The sequence below is a fragment of the Corapipo altera genome, unplaced genomic scaffold (assembly GCF_003945725.1).
Source record: "Corapipo altera isolate COAL_440 unplaced genomic scaffold, ASM394572v1 45, whole genome shotgun sequence".
In the NCBI taxonomy this organism is placed as follows: Eukaryota; Metazoa; Chordata; class Aves; order Passeriformes; family Pipridae; genus Corapipo; species Corapipo altera.
The window spans coordinates 800,227-820,204 of record NW_020884877.1 but is presented as its reverse complement, the minus strand read 5'-3'; positions in this window follow the sequence as shown (position 1 = coordinate 820,204).

Below are 19,978 nucleotides of genomic sequence, written 5' to 3'. Positions count from 1 at the left end.
TTACTTCTAAACTTCACAGTAGGATATTTACTGTAGGAGTTTGTGTGCCTAGGTCAAAGAAAATCAAACTCAATTTCGGGGGGAGCTGAAAGTGCACTTAACATTTGCTCCAAACTATGGCTGTCAACCCATCTTAAACAGTCAGTCACAAGCTATCAACTGAAAGGGCTGCTTCCTGTGGAAACTTAATTCTGCTGAAAACCCATAGTGGAAAAAAACACAGGAGAGGCAATGCCTAGGGAATATGGGAAGACAGGCATATGCAGCCACAACCCTGTAGAAGTGTTGTCAGGAGACCAGAACATCCAAACAATCTGCTGACAGCTCCCTGTGAAGCTCGTATGTCCCAGGAAATTTCAGTCACATTTCTGTCACTTCTGTTACAATGGCCTCAATCCCCTCCTGTAGCCACACAGCTGGGATAGGATGGTTTTCCTTGATGGAAGAAAATAACAAGAAAAGAAAACACCTTAAGATTTGCCATTATGCTGAACACCAATTGATATCTGGTCTTTCTTCTGGCCTCTTCTACTGCCTTATTGCCAGCCAATTTTCCTATCCACTGTGGAGACAGACCTCTGTCAGACTGTACTATGAGTTGTTCTCTTACAGGGGAGGTTGCTCTTCATAGGAGTTGAACACAAACACAAAAAGTGATCACAGCTAATAGTCTGTAGTCGTGATTGCCACAAATTTAGTGCCAGCTCTCAAAAAAGTTTTCAAACTTCAGCTCCTAGATTCACATCATTAGGAAATTATGTTTTCATTAAAAAGTAGTTTCTAAGGTCCACGATGATGAAGGAAAATCTAGAAATGTAATTATCTCATATCCTAAGAACGCATTCCTTCACCAAAAGGCAACGAAACTAACATCAAGTTAAATCTGTAAATGTTCACAGCACTCACCAACTAGTGACCTCTGCTGTACTTGCAGCAGAGCACCATGTCACCACTCCGAATTTCTTTTAACAGCCTTGTCTCCCGATCAGTCAAACCTCTGACACGGGGAAGGCTGTCTGAATTCCCAAAGCACACACACGAAACTCAGAAAAATCACAAAGTGAGAATATTTTTTCTTTCTTCTCCTGCACTAGCACCCATTTCACTGTCTGCCTGCACCAGTAACTGAAGATAACCTTTGGATAACATTTGCAACTCACACACTAATGTCCCATCTATCTCTCGTTATATCTCCTCACTGCCTGTTTTTCTATTCACAGCTATTATTCAGATTATTTGGCCATGTTTTTCCCTCTCTCCCTGTGCATAAAAACAAACTAAAGAAATAAGCAATGCAGAATTCCAAGAGATGTTTTGAAACTCTTATCTCAGCCTCCTCCAGGCAGGTTCCCTCCCCCAAGATTTGCCCACCATTAAGTGTCTTACAGCATTATGCAGCACATAAGGGTGCACAGTAAAACTGGGAGCACTGTATTTGCCATTGTTACTGTTCCTTCAGTAGTGAGAATTTAGAGGGCACGTGCAGTCAATTCCTGACATGATGACAACTGTAGGATTGTTCATCTTAACCACAAAATATCACAACATTTTGAGGGTGTTTTTGTTTTGTGCAATATGAGTTTCACTTTACGATATTTTTTCACAATGTACTGTCAAAAATCTGTCTTTCCAGGACGCTGAGGCTCCAAAGATAATTTTGTGCTCCAGTATTTTTCCAGAAAAAAAATATTTAGAAAAATTAATTTTTGCTTAAAAAAAAGGAGCAGATAAATATTGACTACAATTCCTCTCTACATACAGAGTCTACATCAACAGTAGAAATTACTCTGACATCTTGGGAAGCAGACCTTAAATTCCTATTCTCTGCAAATGGCAAAAAACAAGTATTATTACATATATATTAATTTAGAAATGTCATGAACTAATTTAGAAATAGCCTATTATTTACTAATATATAAATAACCACTAAGCCCTATAGGCAGTGCATGTCTTAATGAAAAGAAAGTAAACCAAACCCACCCCATTAAATCAATACATGTTTCACAGTGTTTTGTTTGCTCCAGAAGATGAGCTCCTCCTGAAGCATTTTAAATCAAACTCAAACCAGTGCCACAAAACCTCAAGAGTGAAGGGCTACAAATACCAGACTTCTCTCTTTGTGTTAAATTCAGCACAGCACATCTCTGGTAATTTCCACACCCAGCCTAAAAGGGAACAACTTTTTTTCACTCTGCAGCCTTCATGACATCACAAGATCAAAGCAGTCTGTGTTCTCAGCTTGCTGCTCTCTGACTTCTTTTTTGGCTCTAAGGGGGACTTTAGAAGCCCAGTTCAGCAATGTACTTCTGTGGAATGACCAAACTCTTTCCAACCACCACACAAGCCAGGATCCATCTTTTAGCACCTCCCAAACCCCATTAGTCTGAAATCAATCCTACCACATATCCATGCATGGGATCGTTGCCAAAATGAGTCAGGATGAACACCTGCATCTGATGTGATGCAGTCTGGTGTGTGTGTGTCTGAGCCTGTACCTGCTCCAGGAGAGCAGACAAACCCGATGCATGACACGATCACCTGCACAAAAGGGAGGTGAATGCAGTTTCTGCGAGGATGAGTATGGAGCCGGTTGTAGTTGGCTTCCCGCCAAACCCCACAGACCACAGAAGAAAAGCTCCCAGAAGAGAGAGAAGAAAAAAAAATGGAATAGCAAAAGCTATATAAAATATATATATATTTTACATATATCACATATATACAATTAAGGTACTATGTACATATGAACACAGGAACCCCAAATCGCTCCCAAAAGGGAAAGAGGGGAAGCAAAAAGGGACAAAAAGGGGCAAAAAGGGACAAAAATGGACAAAACCAAAACAGGTATGCACAATCGAAAAACCCAGTAACCGACAAAATAAAGAATTAGCAAAATCTCACCACTTCCCTTGAGAAAAGCAGGACAGCCGGATGCGGCCCAACACTCTCCCCTCACGCGTGGCAGACACAGCAGTCGCCGCAGGTCTCAGCTCCGGATCGGCAAGGCCGATGCAGGGTCCTACTGTTCCCAAACCTCGCCAGAAGAAGAGAGAGCGAGGTCTCTCTGACTGGCTTATTTATACTTCATGGAATAGCATGGAATATTTCCTTGGTCACTTCCCTAGTTCCCTGGTTACAAGCTGGTCTCCAGGAAGGCCTAGACTGAAACTATCACAGAGTAGCAACCTCACCCAGGCCTGCAAACTCTCACAGCAAAGCAAACTTTCAGCAAAACAGCAGCTAAAGGAAGCAGCTTGGATGCCTCCTTTGGTCTCATCCCACCAAAACTCTAAGATATTGTTGAAGCATCCCATTGTTTAGGATTGCCAGGTATAACAGGAATTAACCTGTCAAATGGAGGGATCTGGTCATCCTCCTCCGCAGTGGCTCCATTCCCTCTGTTTCTTAGGAATCTCTTGTCCTGGCATCAGAGGGGGAAAATCAGCACTTTCATGTCCACTTTTTTTCTGACCACTTTTCCATTTTTCAGAACAAGTTCAGCACAGGAAATCCATTTGAATAAACATCATGGCATAGGATGAACTAATACTAATGCTTATTTATTACATTTGTCTCTCTCTTCCCTTTTTGATAGGTCTATAAACCTGATAATCGATACACTCATTAAACAGCTGTGCATCTGACCCAAATACAACATCAAGTGAAATATATACGCAATAAAATCTAAATCATCATATAATTCTGAGAGACTATGAAAACCTAGGCTGTAAAAAGATTGCACCCCTCTCCATCTCCCAGAACCCTACATATCGATATCCATTAGCCTTTGGGAACATTACCAAGCTAGAGCAGAGTGAAAAGTTGTACAACAGAAAACCAGCACCTTGTTCAATATTTCCAATTAAAATCATTAGTAGAAAATAAAATGTATAACTGTAGGTGAATTTACAGGCCTGGATATGTTCCTTTATAGAAAATGATAGTTGTAGATTACAAGATAAATATCTCTCCAGATGCAAAACCAAAAGCATTGTTAGTTTTATTCCCATAAGATCAATACCAATCATGCACTGTAGCCAACCAGGAACAGCAGATAACAATCAGGAGGTGCTAGATTCAATTCTGCTTTAGTGACAGGGCTGGTAAGTCAATATCTTCCAACAGCATTTTTTAAAAATATCTAATTTTGAGAGAAGCATATGATAGAAATCCTTTTGTAAGTCAAGACTTTAAGCGGATATAAAAAGAGAGCATAGGCCTAGTTACCCTTCAAAGGATATTTTTGCTCGGGTTTAGCTAAGCACTGGGAGAGAACATCTGTGTCTAAGCTATCATCATTGACCTCTACTTACCATTTGCTGACGCGAAAAATTTCTTCCAAACTAGGAATATCCCAAAACGCTGCAATGAAAACTCTCCAAGGCAGGCACATTTCTGCAGATATAACACAGACCACTGTGGGGAAACTGTATCCTCAAATGGGCAGCTCAGAGCCTGTCACGGCCTGGTTTGTTCGGCAATGGGCAGAGTCCTGCTGCCCTGCCTGCAGACATATCTGCTGGCACTTGCTGTAGAGCCCCTGTGGTCTCAAGCCTCCAAGCCATGGCATTTCTCATGTGGTGCTAGAGGTCTGCATTAAAAATTTCCTATGAGCACAGCATGCAATGGCCCTTGCACACCAACACCCACATCTGCCATTCCTTGGCGGGGGTCTCCCTGAAGTTGCCAAGCAGGCCTTTGTTACTGGTCTTTTCTCTGCTTGCCAGAACCTCGTTGTGCTGAACTTGCTGAGAAACTCCTCCGATTCCTGTGCCAATTCAGGTTGCTTCCACGAAATCTGGCTGCTGCCTCTGTGCAGGAGGAAGCAAGCATGGCAGGAGGGCTACAAGCTGTTGCAGTACCAGACTCCTCAGTACTGACCATTTTTCCACACTCCGGAAAAAAAAAAAGACATTGAGGAGGCAGTGGAAACTGAGAATTTTGCTGTTACTGTTCCCACACCAAATTCCTACAAATTTATATGCACACACTGAGCATAGATAAGACAAGGTCTGGCCCCAGGTCACATACAAACAAAGATGGAACGGGTGAGATTAATGTCAGGAGAGTGGCAGAGCTCAAGGCACCAGGATCCCTAAGTACATACATCCACATGCTCATATTTCTGAATGTCTTTCACTTGTTAACCTCTTTATGTATCTCTGGATTTCAGTGTTCAGAAATTCTCAAAGGTAAGACAACAAAAGTATTTGAAGGCCTTTTTTTAAAGGCCAAAGCAACTAAAAACTTTTCCAGTTCTTGACTGCACACAACCATAGGCAATACTCACCGACCATTGCTGTTACTCAAAATTTTTCCACTGTATGACTATGTCCTGGTTTGGCTCTTTGCCCTGTTAGACTAGCCCCATTCAAATTGAAGTCTTCCATAAGAGGTACTGTACAAGGCAGCCTTTTTGTCTGGAGGAAGAAAGTGGATTTCAGTATGGATGGTTTAACTGTTTTCAAAATTAAGTGGAGTAGGGTTATGAGTGAAACTGTTTTAAAGATTAAAAAACAGCAGCAATTATTTGGGAGACAGTTCTCTTCCCTGCAGAAAATTCTGTCATCACCATACCAATGAACATGGATTCAATATCCTGCAAACAGCCACTGTGGCAGGGACACACAGCTTACTGCCCACTTCAATTTGGCAAAGATATATGAAGTCTTTGAAATAAAGCACAGTTATTTAAGAGCAACCTAACTTCTAATTCCCAATCTAGTAAAAAACCCCAGCTGGCTACATAAGAGAGCCAAGTCCAACACAAATTTTTAAAACAATTTGATTTTGCCAATACTGTAACATGAATGATGGTTTTGCTAATTCATCTCATCATGAAGATTTGACGTACAGTTTAATTTGCTAAAGCCCAAGTGCTCTGGGGCACCAAAGCCAGGAGCCCAAATGGCCTGTGTTCCCTCAACCAGTCCTCACAGAGTCCTCTGCAATACAGTCACAAGCGTGGGAAACCTGTTTTTCTATACAATCATGAGAACTACATTCAGACCAAAATGTTTCTGAGTTTACACCTGACTGCCCTCTGAATTCTGAGCCTTTCATTGGCTCTGAGGTTTTTCTTCACAGCCCAGAGATTTAGTTTCCTTTTTTTCCCAATCTGAGATCTGAAAACCAATCACTTGTCTTTCGGAGCTGGACACACAAAGAAGTCTGTAAACCAACTTTGCATGTATGAACATACAGAACCATGCTAAAATTCATTTAGAAATCAAGAAAACCGTCAAAGCAACCAACCTATAAATTTTGCCATACATGCTGCAGATTAAATTTCTCAAAGTAAAAGTTAGTTCAGTTAAGTTTTTTGGCAGTGGAGACTCAACACTTCCTTTTCAAATACTCCAAGTGGAGAGTGCTAGCAGAGCCCAAGGAGATGATGCATTCCATACATCCATTCCACACCGGGCAGCTGGACACAAAAAACATCAGCCTATGCCAACTCTCCACCTGCAATCACAAAATAGAGCTCTTTAAAACGGCTGTTATCCTGTGGGCACCTTGTCCAGGACTGCTGGTGTGCATACGGGATTAGTCATATGGGTGATGAAGCACAGTACAATTCAAGTGTTTCCATACAGACGAAATATAAGCAGTGAAATCAGATATTTGATATGACTGGGCAGCGTTACCTCCCAGTCGCTCGACTGCGCAAACCACTTTTGAGTCATGAAATACACGACTGACCTTGAAGGGCGGTAGCTGAGGATTTATGCACACGGAGCAACCCAGAACACCTCGGCGTGGCAGAATTTTATTTTGACTCTTTGGAAATATGGCAGATCCCTCACATATGATAGCTGCTGCCTCCATTAAACACTGCAACAGCAAACAAATTGTTTGGCCTGCCATGAGAACCCAGACGGAGCAATCATAAAAAATAGAGCTCCATTTACTTGTCAGCAATTTGCAATGTCATCGGGTTTTGAACAAGTCAGATCTCTCTATGTTGCAGCTGGTACAGGACAGAAGATGATGTAAAAGTGGGCTGGAAGACACAGGATTACAGTCCCAGAGGGTGTGTGATCACCTCTGGAGAACCAGGCACTGCTGGCTGCAGGCAGCAGGTTCCCAAGGGCTGTGCAGGCACCTCAGGAAACAAACATCTCCCATCAGTCCCCGTGCAGACTGGGGAGCTGCAAGCACAAAGCCAGCAGTGCTCCATCTTTGCATAACAGGGGAGGTATGTCCCCAACACCGAGCAAACCTGAAAGAAAAGTACATGCAAACAAAGCACCTGCAGCAGTAGGAAAGGGGCAACAACAACATGAGATGCATCTCTACCACTGTGTCCTTGATGCTGCCATTTCTTTACAAAGGGGGCATTTCTGCCCTAGGAGGGAATCTCCCAGGAAACCCTGATGACAAGAAAGCTCCCTCCCCTGGTTCCCACTAGGAGAGTCCTCCTAGAAAGAGGTAATTAACTCTGCAGCCAATTCGGTACTTAATTGGCACAGGGTGGAGAGAAAATGGCTGTGCAGAGAAGTTATAAAAAAGGTGTAAAAAAGTTGTAAAAAAGTTGAAAACCCTTTGAAGACAAACCTCATATAGAACCTAAATCCAGAAAACAAAGTCACCTGAAGAGGAATAAGGGAAAACATGCCTAGTAATTTCCATGATTTTTTTCATTGCTAACTAAAAACATCCCACAGCCAGAAATTTTGAACTGTTTATCCAGCTGCACAAAGAGCTGTTCTGACTGAAGATTACACCACAGGAGCCCGCCACAGGGATATGCATCTGGCACTCTGATAGCCCAGGAAGGCAGTGCCATCTGCAGGGCACCGAAAGTGCTTGAGACTTATTTTTTTGAAAACCAGTAAAACTGGTTGCTGCCATAGAGTAGCAGTGGAGGAACATCCCCCCCGCAGAATGAGGGCTGCCCAACAAACAAACCAGGTCACAGCTTTGGATGGAAATAAGTAATAAAAATAAAAGATCTTTCAGCAAGGAAAACAAGATGAGAGATGTCACTACACAACAAACAAAGGACCCTTCAAAGCACTGAAGTAAGGAGAAGGAGTTAATTTTGATCTCAGATAATCTCATAAATCACATCATCACCACTTAGGGAAGAGAGGACGTGGCACCTGCATAGGAAAAACAGGGAAACCATCTCTTGACAGTTGCAGCAGCAAGGATCTTGAACAGCCTTCCAGGGAGGGTCAGAAATCTACTCCAACTCCAGGAAGAGGGACTGCAAAACACAGAGCTGACCCACAACATCTTACCAAGTTCTCTATTCGTATAAATGCAATGTTTGCATTGCAGAACAGATTTGGGGGGAGGAGAAGGCATTTCCTGGAAGGGGGAGACTCACTTGCCATGTGGTGTTAGTATGGGAAAGTGACTGGCTATAGGACTCCTACACCACCAGGATGAGTGCAACGGTGCATGGAGAAGGAAACATTTATGGATACTTTTCTTTTTCTGCACTAGTATACCGCTTTAAATTCTTTGTCTTCCACCAGGCTTTTGTTCCAACTTAATCACCAAACAGTTGTTCAGCCTCCAGTGTATTTAGTACTGAACACCAAAAGAACAGGTCTTTTGTTTCTTTCACAGCTTAACAGAAAAACAGAAATAGAGAAAAATATATCTGCTGCCATGTTGCTATCAGGAAAAAATATATCTACTCATTCTGTATTCTCCAGTCCACTGTCCTGTTCAATTTTGCATTTCAGCTTTCCGTTGTTCTTCAGGGAATGTCTCAGATTCAGAGATCTTGGAATAGTGAATCAGGGTAGGGAACAATTTCTGTACGCAAATTCACCCAGCTGAGAGTGGTGCCAAGATTGCAGATTGAGCCAGAGGGCTGCAACAATCAGCATTCTCCAACGGCAAGGACTTGAAAAAGACCTCTCTAGTAATGGCAGACAAGTACATTGTGCTTACTACCACATTGGGCTGTCCACCAGCCAGGTTACTGTATAACTGACAAGATAATGCACCTCAAACCTCTTGTCATTTGCAGCTTTGCCCATTTATAAAAGCCAGTCCAACATTTTTTAAAATACTTATGTGTAAAAGCAGTTTACTGTTAGCTGAAGAACAGAGGCTTAGCTGAAAACCAGCAATGAAACAGTTCTGTTACTGTGCTGTGCAGCAGCAACCCATAGTAACACCAGTTTATTAATTCTGGCCTACAGAGCTCTTTGAAGTTGCAGAAAACCATTGCCTGAAAATGCTATTATTTTATTGAAATCAGCATCTGTTGTTTTCAGTGTAAGCTATTCACTGTCACAAAACAGCACCCGAGCATCCCTGCTGTTTGTTTATGAGAGAATCACCGCCTCTACATTAACATTTGTTTACTCCCAATGCCAGAGCAACTGTGGCACCAAGAGGTCAATACCCTGCCATAACATCTCATCCCATTACCGGTGAATCATGCTACAAGGTACAAATTACCACTGGCCCCACACATGAGCTTGACTAAACACAGCCTCCTGGAAGCAAATTTCAGTGGGCTGGGAGCAGCAGGCTCCATACGCCTTGCATATGCCTCCTGCTTATCTCCACAGGCAATTAATAGGATCTCTCTTGAGTGATGGGTTTTTGATGGGCTGGGAGGATGGGCTCTTGAACACTGCACAGTGGCTGAGATTTAATTACAGGGCCAGACTGCCACTTTGTCAGCACTGGCACTCAGGTGGAGGATGGGAGGCAGAGGAAAGTGGGTGCCAGACAGCTGCAAGGCTCCTGCCACCCATTCCCTCCACCCCACTGAAACACTGACTCCCCCTCCCATGCCACAGGCCCTCTCACCTCCACAGCAGGAGAAAAACCCAAAACTATGTTGACTTTTTCAGAAAGGCTGCTAAGCCACAATAGTGCCCATGGAGGCTGTTGGGAACCTTTACATCACAATCATTGGGAATCAGACCCAGGCAGACGCAGGTACGCAGGTACTCCTGCTGTTTCCATGGAATCTGAGAGGGAGTTGCAGTATTTTGAGGCAGGAACAGTCTCTGTCGTGCCTCTCTCCAAGCAGAGGCCCACGACTCCTGCATCATCCCACCTCTTCCTCTCCCTCAGCAGAGAGCACTTTGCTGACAATCTCTGGGGATTCAGCAATACATGCTGAGGTTAAATTTAAGCTTGGGCACATTCTCCCTATCCAGGAAGAAATCTAACATGGAACTGAGGATTGTTTTTCTCTGTGACTGAGAACCAGCCATAGCCTTGTTTACCAGTCCTCATCTTTTATTACCTGTCCAGCAGCAACCAGTACATGCTGCCTGCACATTGTGCCACAAGAAACACATGAAACATGAATGACTTAACCCTTCTGGTGAAAGAAAAACATCCAGGCCAGCCATAAGGAAAGGTTGTTCATTACAAATTTTCATCTTCACCATCCAAGGCTTGAGGTTTTTTAAAAATATATTACAGAGGTTGAAATGTTTGGCATACCAAAGTAAAATAAAAGTGAAAAAAAAAATAATCCTAACAGGAAGAAAATTAAGCAACGTGACTCATGACAGACACCAGATGCAGCCCCGTCACACTGGTTTTGCACTGGGGTAAATACGCTGACAGCTGTAGAGATTCTAATCATCCATATTTATGTCAACAACATCCAGACAGAATAGAGCATATGTAGTTTTCAAACTGACATTTTCAACCAGCTCCTCCCAGCTGCATTTAACTGGATCCAGAATTAAGTGTTGTCAGACACAGAGCACGGGAAATTCACTCTTCTGAAGGTGTGCTAACACTAAAGCAATATAACAAGCTTCTACATGACTTAGAGGTGCATTTATGTGCTCACTCCTATCTATCAAAATACGTGTGAAGGCCTCTCCTCCTGCACAGCAATTTATGCAAGCACTAACACACATAAGTAAACTTACATTCAGGACTAGCTCCAATAAAGCCAATGATGCACTCAAATCAGAAACAGAGACAAACCAGTACAAGTTGCAGGGTCAAAAGCCGACCCTCACCACTTGTCTATCACTTGCTGAAATCACCAGGCACTCAAGCACACTTGGGTCAAATGTTTGTGTTCAGAATCAAACATGTATGAGGAGAAGACAACTTGTATCTTTGCACCTTTTGTCTGGATGAATGACCAGGTCCCAAAGGAGGGTCTCCAAAGCATGGTCAGTGACAGAGGATAACGTGCAAACCTTACTGTGCAGGCCCCTGTCATTAACTCAGCAGGGCTGAGGGTTAAACAATCTCATCACCAGCACATACTGTCTCCAGTGCAGAGAAATATACAGCAACACTTAATTCTTCAGAAACATCCAAGTTTGAGGCCTCTGCTGACCACAGCATAGCAACGATGAACTAGTGTCAACCCGATCCATTTAGTCAACTCCAGCTGGGAAACTTAGTTCAGCAAGACAAGGGGTGGGAAAGAACTTCACTAACTATCATTTCCATGCAGCAACATTTCCATAAAGACCTGCTTTATCAGGTCTTCATCAGAAAGCTTTTGATTTTTGCAGGATCTGAGTATCATAGGAGAATCAACAAGTAATAAACCAGCACATGCCAAATCCTCAATTGATGGACATTAGCTGGGAGGGGAGGTGGTTTGATTTCCATCAGAAATGTCAAGATTAGCAGGCTAGGGCATACCAGGCTATGTTCCTCCACACGTGGGGCATCATTTACAAAAATTAATAAAGGTTAAATTTGAAATCAACAAAACTGAATGTCACCAGGGTTTTCCACACCTCTTCACTTACAAACAAGGAGTCAAAATGTATTCCAAGGTCCAATTCATTCTAGCTAGCACCTGCTAATCAGAAACTCTCCAACAAACTGGCATTGCTGTTTTACATATGGAAAAGAAGACATATGCATGTGCTTTGCTTTGTTACCAGCTTTCTGCTGCTGTACCCAGCAAAAGCAGGAAAAAAGGAACAAAAATCCACAGCACTGCTCACCTAGCAAGCTCGCAGCAAAAGTCATCAAAGCTGCTTGGGCAGCTGGCTAAGCAGTAGGAGCTATGAAACTATGCAGGGATAAAGTGGCAGTAGATGTTTTTGGACACATACCCAAATGTTTGAAGTTTGTATCCTCTTGTTTGGATAACCAGCTACTTGTCTCACTTTCTTCCACCTCCTGTTAGCAAACTGGGCCCTTGCACTTCAGTAGAAAACCCATCGATATCCTAGGCATGAGCTAGGGCAGGGCCATGTCCCTACTCAATAGAGTACCTGGAAAATCTCCCTTTGCACGAACATCATAGGAAATGTGGAAATCTGAAAGTTATAGCTTTAAAAAGCATGAAAGGCTCCCGCAGATATGAGAGGCCACTAATCCAAGCCACGCAGCAGGAACACTCTCCAGCCCTAAAGCCCTGTTATGAGAAACTTAACCCCCCCACTGCCAATGGTGGTGGTCTCTGGGCTGGTGGAGACTGACAATGTAGTCTAGAGGAAACGCAAAGAATGGCTCCTAAATCACTTAATCGACTTGAAATCCCACCTTGTGATCACTTATCTGCCCTTAAAAGTCAAACCATGTAGGATCTAAACATGTTACTTCCCATGTGCCTCCAGGCAATTTGTGCTGTGGGGCCAGGAAGCAGCACAGGGCAGACAAAGCGGCCCCACAGTGGATATGGAGACAGGCAGTTCAGCAGGTGCTTTCTCACCTTCAGCTGCATGGCGCAGACACGTCCTACAAATGGCTCACAGACCTGCTTTCTTTTTTTTTGCTGTAGGTTTATCTATTTCACCTTCAGAGCCTGCAGCTAATGAGCAGTGCCATTCTATCATTTTTATAGAGGCACTTTCCTATGGGCCATTAAAACCACTCAGTGGCAATCTCTCAGCAGCTTCCAGTGGGGTCTGAAACAACCACAGATGTCTGAAAACATGACACTTGATTCCAGGCACATTCACAATGGATTTACTTTATTTTGAATAAGTTTACTGACATTGATGAAGTGTTGCTCCAGATTCATATGGAGCACGAAGTGCAGCCAGCTCTGTGTGGCTTTTCAGGCAGTGATTCACACTGAGTGAGTCCATTTAACTATGAAAACATCTATTTTAAATTACTAATTTCCATGACAAATTAAAAGCTGTTCATCTTAACACATCCTGGTTGAAAAATCATCAACTGATATAGCCATAACAGCAGAAGCCTCTTTTTAAGAGCCATACTTCCTCTCCACTGACATAGCAGGAGACTAGGAAAAAGCATCACCAATGATAGGCTGCCTCATTATGAGATATTTGAAACTGAATACTTTTCCCTGGAAAGCTTTGGACTCTATGACAGACCATAAGCAATGTCCCTCATCTTCTGCAGCTGCAGAGTATCCTCTCAAAATTAAAGTGCTGCCAGGGAATTTAGAAGGTTGGACTGCAAAGGTCAGATATTCACCTGGCATAAATCAGCACAGCTTTACTGACTTTCATGGAAGTACAGGTGAAAATCTTGTTGGAAGAGATGTCTTTATGCACTGCAGAAAATGGTGCCCAGGAAGCAGATTATCAGCTGGCTAAAAGCAAATTTGTTCCATGGAAGTCACTGCCAGATGCCTCAGAAGTTGATGGGAAAACTGACAGTGACTGGCGTGGACATGCTCTGACCTCAGCATGCTCTGCTTTCAGAAATTAGTTTTGTTTGTGGCCACCTATTGCTGAGTGGGAGTTTGTAGTTTACTCCCTCAAGCTTCTGGGGTGGCAGAAGAACAGCAACAGAGCAGTAAACAAAAATGCATGCAAGTTTATCTGACTTGTAAGCTTGAGGAGACAAAAGTTGTATTTACCCAATCTTGCCCCCACTCGGTTTCTGCAGGTTCCCTTCAGCTTTCCTGCTCTGGTACCCAACCTTGTGTGGTGCCACTAACAGCCACTGACTTCAGCATAGTCCCTGGGTCATCCTCTCCTCATCTGCATTGGGCAACAAGGAGGCAGAACCAGAGGAGATACATTTGAGCTCCCCTCTTGCTTTACAGCCCCAAGGGTAAACTCAAACCAATATCACCATTTCCAGAAGACACAGTCCTTCCTGTTAGAGAATCTTGCTTTAAAGTACCGCTATCAAGTAATGGTCTTTGGCCAGGAATTTTGTGCAGCCACCTAGCAGAACCCGAGACTGTGATAGTGGGGCTGATTTTAAGAAAGTCCCCAGCCACCTTTTGAATATGTCAAACCGAGAACCCAGAATTTAAAACACTTAGTATTTATCAGCCTCTTCAAAATGCTGGCCCTTGTTTATTAAGGAGTATAGCTGTACAAGAAGAGACAGAAGCTTATTTGGCTTTTAAACGAAGTTTGAAAAAAAAAAAAAAGAGGCCACGGTTAGCAGCAGCAAGGAATAAACTTCTCATTAGTGGGCGGTGCCAGATTCTTTATCTAAAAATAGTCTGTTCAGCAGCTTTGAAAAAACATCATTGTGTTTAATTGAGATGCCACAGTATATGCAAAAGAACAATCAGGATTATTACCTCTGTATTCTGCAATTTCACTTGTCAATTGCTGAATCTGATCTAGGTCTAAAACCACTTTGCAATATTAGAACTAATGGGCTGAGTTAAATGCAGAATTTGAGAATATGAAGGGGTTTCTGCCATCCCTCTCTTTTCTGGGAATGTCACAATAAAAAGTAGAATCAGCATCAGTTAATATTAATTTACACAATTAAAGAAGCAATCAGGTAATAGGCATAGAACATGACCAAAACAAGAACCTTACAAGAGCATATGGCAAAGCTTGAATAAATCTAGGCCTGTACTAATAAAACCCAAATAAAGAAACCTCCCATTTTACTTTCTAGAGCGACTCCAGTGGAGAGTAACAGAGGTCTTGCTCAAATCTTAGAGGTGAAAATTGCTGCAGGAGATGGTTATTTCTGTGTTATAGTCATTTGTAAATGATGATTTCATTTGTGGGCACAGAGGTTGATGTAAAGTAAATAAAAATGCTCTTTAACTGCACTTTTCTAAGGGCATCAATACTTTGCAACATCAATGTCTCTTTCATTGAAGAAAAACTGCAGGTCATGTTTCAGCTGAGCAGTCCTTTGCTGACATTTCCCAGCTCAAGGCTCTAATGGACAGAAAGTGGAGGAAATTTTCATATATTTGTTGCTGGAGTGATCTTTTGTATAGAGGATTTCAGGATGTCACATAAATATTGCAGGCTCTTATTGATTTGTGGAATAGGAAGTATACATGCAGAGAGCAAAGAAAGTCCATTTACACCACTGGCTGGTGGACTAGCAGCTTTACTAGAGGAACTTCCTAAAAGAATCACTGTCCTGTATCCCTGGCCCATAAGTTTTCCTGTAAGAAAGGGTAGTATGGGCTGTCACAAACACACATCAGCCAAGGCAGCATTTCCCAGGTATTGAATTAATCTCCTGTTACAAACATCTAAAACAGCTTCACCAGAGCATTTGCATTCTCAGTAAAACCTGTAGCACCTTCAAATATCTGGAGCTTATGTGATTTCAAAGGCCTTCCTCAGGTGACTTGGATTATAGTTTTTATCATGAATGGGGAAAAATCCATTTTCTTTGTAAATTCTAACAACAGGGATGGCTGAGACAAGTAACGATTGAAAGGAGATGGGTGAATGGGATATATGAGAATACTAAATAGTTGAGAAACATCCCAAATACGTTTGTGCAATTACTGAGCTTCAGGAATGTCATCTGCCTTTATAACACTCCTGAAAAAAAATCTGATTTATCATTTTTGGAGTAGTACAGTGCTGTGTTAAACTTATCATGTTATACACCCTACCAAGTGAAGCACCGTCTACAGGAGAGCAGACAGGAATGTACCAAAGGGAAGGATATGTAACATCCCACAACAATAAAGGGTTTTATAAATGTGTACAAGTGCTTTGTTGAGTGGAAAAGAATGACCAAAATGGGGTTTAAAATGCCACACTGATTTTTGGCACAGCACCAAGCTGGCACATCTCCCAGCTCTGTTCAATCTGGTTCTTTATTAGGCTGTGGCTGTACTGTAATTAACAAGATACAAATACAAGATACTATCTGGTTAAATCCGCCAGCCCCCCATTTTAGAATGTATTTGCTGCATTCTTCATGTTTCTTCTGTTCAAATGAACATCCTTTCGGGGTCACCTGAATAGGGCTGACACCCAGCTTATTGCTCAGAGACCTGGGATCTCAGGGCCTGTGCTCAGTTGCCTCACTCTGCTGCCCCACTCAGTTGTCTCCTTTGCACAAGAGAAGTTAACAGCACTGCAGCACCTGCCTCAGTTTTGGTGGGGAAGACCAGTTTAACTAAAGCCCAGTTAAACACTGAGATTTTTTGCCAAACTGGATGCAAAAGGAAAAAGACAAATATTTTCTTCCTGCTCCTACGAAGATATGACCATGGAGAAAGATTTTACAGTGGAAATACTGATGGAAATTTGAAGAGCCCTAGAAACTATCACTACCTATAGCAAGGGTAGTTGGAGGCTAAAATTAATTATGCTCTAGAAGTCACATTTTTTTAAAAAATTCTCCAGGATCAAAACATGCTAGAAAAAATTGTAAGAATATAGAGCATGGCATATCAGGGACTGCACCATTTACTAATCTGCACTATAATGTTCCCCACGAGGTAATATAAACTGTAAGAATCACCAGTCACAGAGAGGACAATGCTTCACAGCACGTTGCAGACCCCCTATAGCCACTGGCACCCAAAGTACAGCTATTAACACTCACAGCTTCGGACAGGTTCTGCAATGGTTTTCCTTGCGAGGAAGACACGCTAAACCTGTTTGAGCCTGAGCCCGAATACTTGTGAAAATAAAATAAGGGGAAAAATATTATACAAAAAGTCAGAATAAACTGCCAAACAGATGCCTGCCTTACTGGGTAAGTTGTAGATCAAATATATTTTAAGACGCTGGCAAAATTTCAGGGTCAAAGGATATCTTTTTTGCAGTTTCAGTGGCTTATGCTTCAGCAGCTGTCAATGCAAAGTGGCAGGCACTCGCTTTCTGAAAGTCAAACATTTTGGGAGATACTACTGTCTATTAAAAACACATCCCATTGCAAATTCTCCTTGTTACAATTTTCTGTGTGTGCCGCTAAGAGGAAGAAAAGACAGTACACATTTTGGATAATTACCAATGCAGAGGCCTTTCACCCCAGTATCTTTTCAGTGTTTTAGTACAACTGATGTCTAATGAACTTGTGCATGACCTTCAGAGGTAGCACTCCAAGAATGTCTTTTGGTCTCATTCCTGTTATATACCACATTTAAACACAAACATGACAAAAGAATTATAATTACAATATTGCAGTATAGTGTTTACAGAAATAGCCAGATTTACTATTCAGTTCTGAGGACACATGCAGAGAAATGAGCAAACTATACACCCACCCATCTGAATGCTGACTACAGAGTTTATTCATCCTGGTTGCAAAAATCATAAATAGAACAGGAAGGTGAATCAGAGGGTACTGTTTTATGGCTATAATCTTGCTTCCCTCTTCAGATCAGATGGCTGAGCTGAAAGAATTAAAGCCCATCAGACGTCACACCATATGCGTATGCTCAAAATGTTCAGTAAGGATAATACTCAATATATGGCATACCAAATATTTAAAGGAAGATTTTGGAGGCTGCTGTTTCTTATGCATATAACTACGCTAAGGAGTGGGTTTGAAGAACATTTCCAAGCTTAAAGAATTCCTGATTTAAGTGCTTAACTATATAGCTTAAACATTTTATCTCCTTTGAGTTGCTTTTTACTAGTTGCATTTAACTTTACAGCTCCAGTTTTGCTTTCACCTGAATTTCAAAAAAAAAGGTTGAAAGCCCAAGAAAAAAATCACTAGTTTTGCTCTGTCTGCAATTCAGTCAGGAAATAGCACACAGGAAAAACAGAATCACCAGTAAGCTGTGATTGCCAGTTACTTGACAGGTGGGTTTATTACCAGACATGGCAATTTACAGACACAATCTGACATTTTGAAATGCCTGTTCTCATATTGCTGTAAATTCCTCACTGCAACTTACATTACATTTAGGAAACAATTCAGAAGAGTCTAAAAATCCAGCTGCTTCAATATCCCTTAAATCAAGACTATTTCATGTTAAGCAAAGTGCCAATGAATCTGAAGAGTTGGTATTTTGAGAAGAAGCAGTTTCTCTTATGCCCTCCAGAAAGACAGGAGAGAAGAAGGTTGCAGGCCTTCCTCTCAGCTTTCAGTTCATTCAGCTCTCTGCATAGAAACCAAATGCAGACCTTAGTCACCCTGAAAGTATTGGGGTGAAATCTCAGCATCAGCACTAACAGCCTCACTAACTGCAGTGGAGCGGAATTTCACACCAAGCAATAATGTGAGAAAGGAGCTAAGAGCCAAATGTGTTTTGGTGGAAGAACCTAAGTATACCACTATCTGGGGGTAAAAAAAGGCCAAGGATTCATGGACGAGTCTTTACCTTCTATTGCATTACACGATCATTTATTATATGAAATATTATTTGCATTATATCCACACTTCACTATCACACTTAAAATATCCTATCGCATTCAGCTCTACTGTCTGGCAAGTACCTACAAAAGACTCACAGGAATTGGTGCGAGAAGTGGCAAGCTAAGATTTTTCATTTCGTAGTTTTGGATCACCACATTACATTGCCTTGTCCTCTCCTGAGGAAGAAAGGTGGAGGACTCTATTGTCCTTCACTTGTGCTCTGAAAACATCATGTTGAGACTCAGCTTTTCATTTGCACAGCACCCAATGAAACAACGCTTGATGCCTTGGCCCTTTATGCTCCACGAACCCTCCCCAGTTAGTATCTAGTGGGTGTATTTCATCAGCAGCTTTATGAGAGCCAGCATCACTGACCTATTTGGCATAAGCAAATAAAGTATCAAACATATAAGGAATATCTTCTGCACCCAGCATCTGCCTTAGCTCACTGCAAGGCATCTTCTGTCTCTAGGACAGGGAGAGGCAGAGGAGCTCCCCAGGCTTGAAGGAGAGGCCTGAGGCCTTGGGCAACCTTAGACCTGCAGCTCCCGCCAACTTCAAGCTGATCATTATATATCCCTGTGTCTCTGTTTCCCCTCTATAAACCCATGAGAGCATTTTCCTCCTCCAATGCACTTTCAGCCTCACTTGCTTTATGACTCAGGTTCCTCAGAAAAAAGGCATCCCTTTATGTGGCAGTTGCAGCACTACTCCAGTATCACTGGCACCCCAGGGGATACTTTAAAACAAATACCAATACAAATCTTTACCAAACAATTGGCAGAACCCCCACCCTCACCAGGTACCAGGAATGTGCTGCAGATACTCCCCAGTGCTCCCTAGACTTCCCCAGTAAAGCCAGAGAAGATGAAGTACTGTGAGCGGAAGGCAACAATTATTATTTCAAGGTAAAAGCCAAGATGCCAAAATTCGCCTACCTGCCAAATGAAGAAGAGATACATTTGCACATTTTTCCAAAAGAACATATACGAAGATCTGCAATGTGCAACTCCCAGGACTGCAAATTATAAAGCACTTTTTCCTTTTCTTGGTTTCCTTTCATCTGAAAAAAAAAGGGTTTTAAACACAAGTTCTTTGCAACAAAGGTCAGTGCGTAAAACACTGCTTTCTGCCACAGACCCAAGAGTCCCCTGAAAAAGGATCCTAGAAATAAATACACCTCTGCAAAACCCTCTAACTTTGATAATATAACATTTTGACTGAATTGTTGTTTTACCCACAATGTTCTCACTAACTCCATTCCAGCAACAATTAAGAAACATTACATCTCCAATCCTGTCTCCTGTTCTGTAAGCATCATAAAGGATCTAAAACAAAAAGATATAGCCTTTTTTTTTCTTTTGTAAAACACTTTTAAATCTGCATTCTCACTTTATAGTACAGTTAGAAGCAATTTTATTAAAGTATTTATGATTATGAAGAGCATAATACGAAAATGATCCATCTCTCATTTTTCTACTGATTCATAATATGAGAACAGGAGTTCAAGCAATGAAATCACCAGCATGCCAGTGTC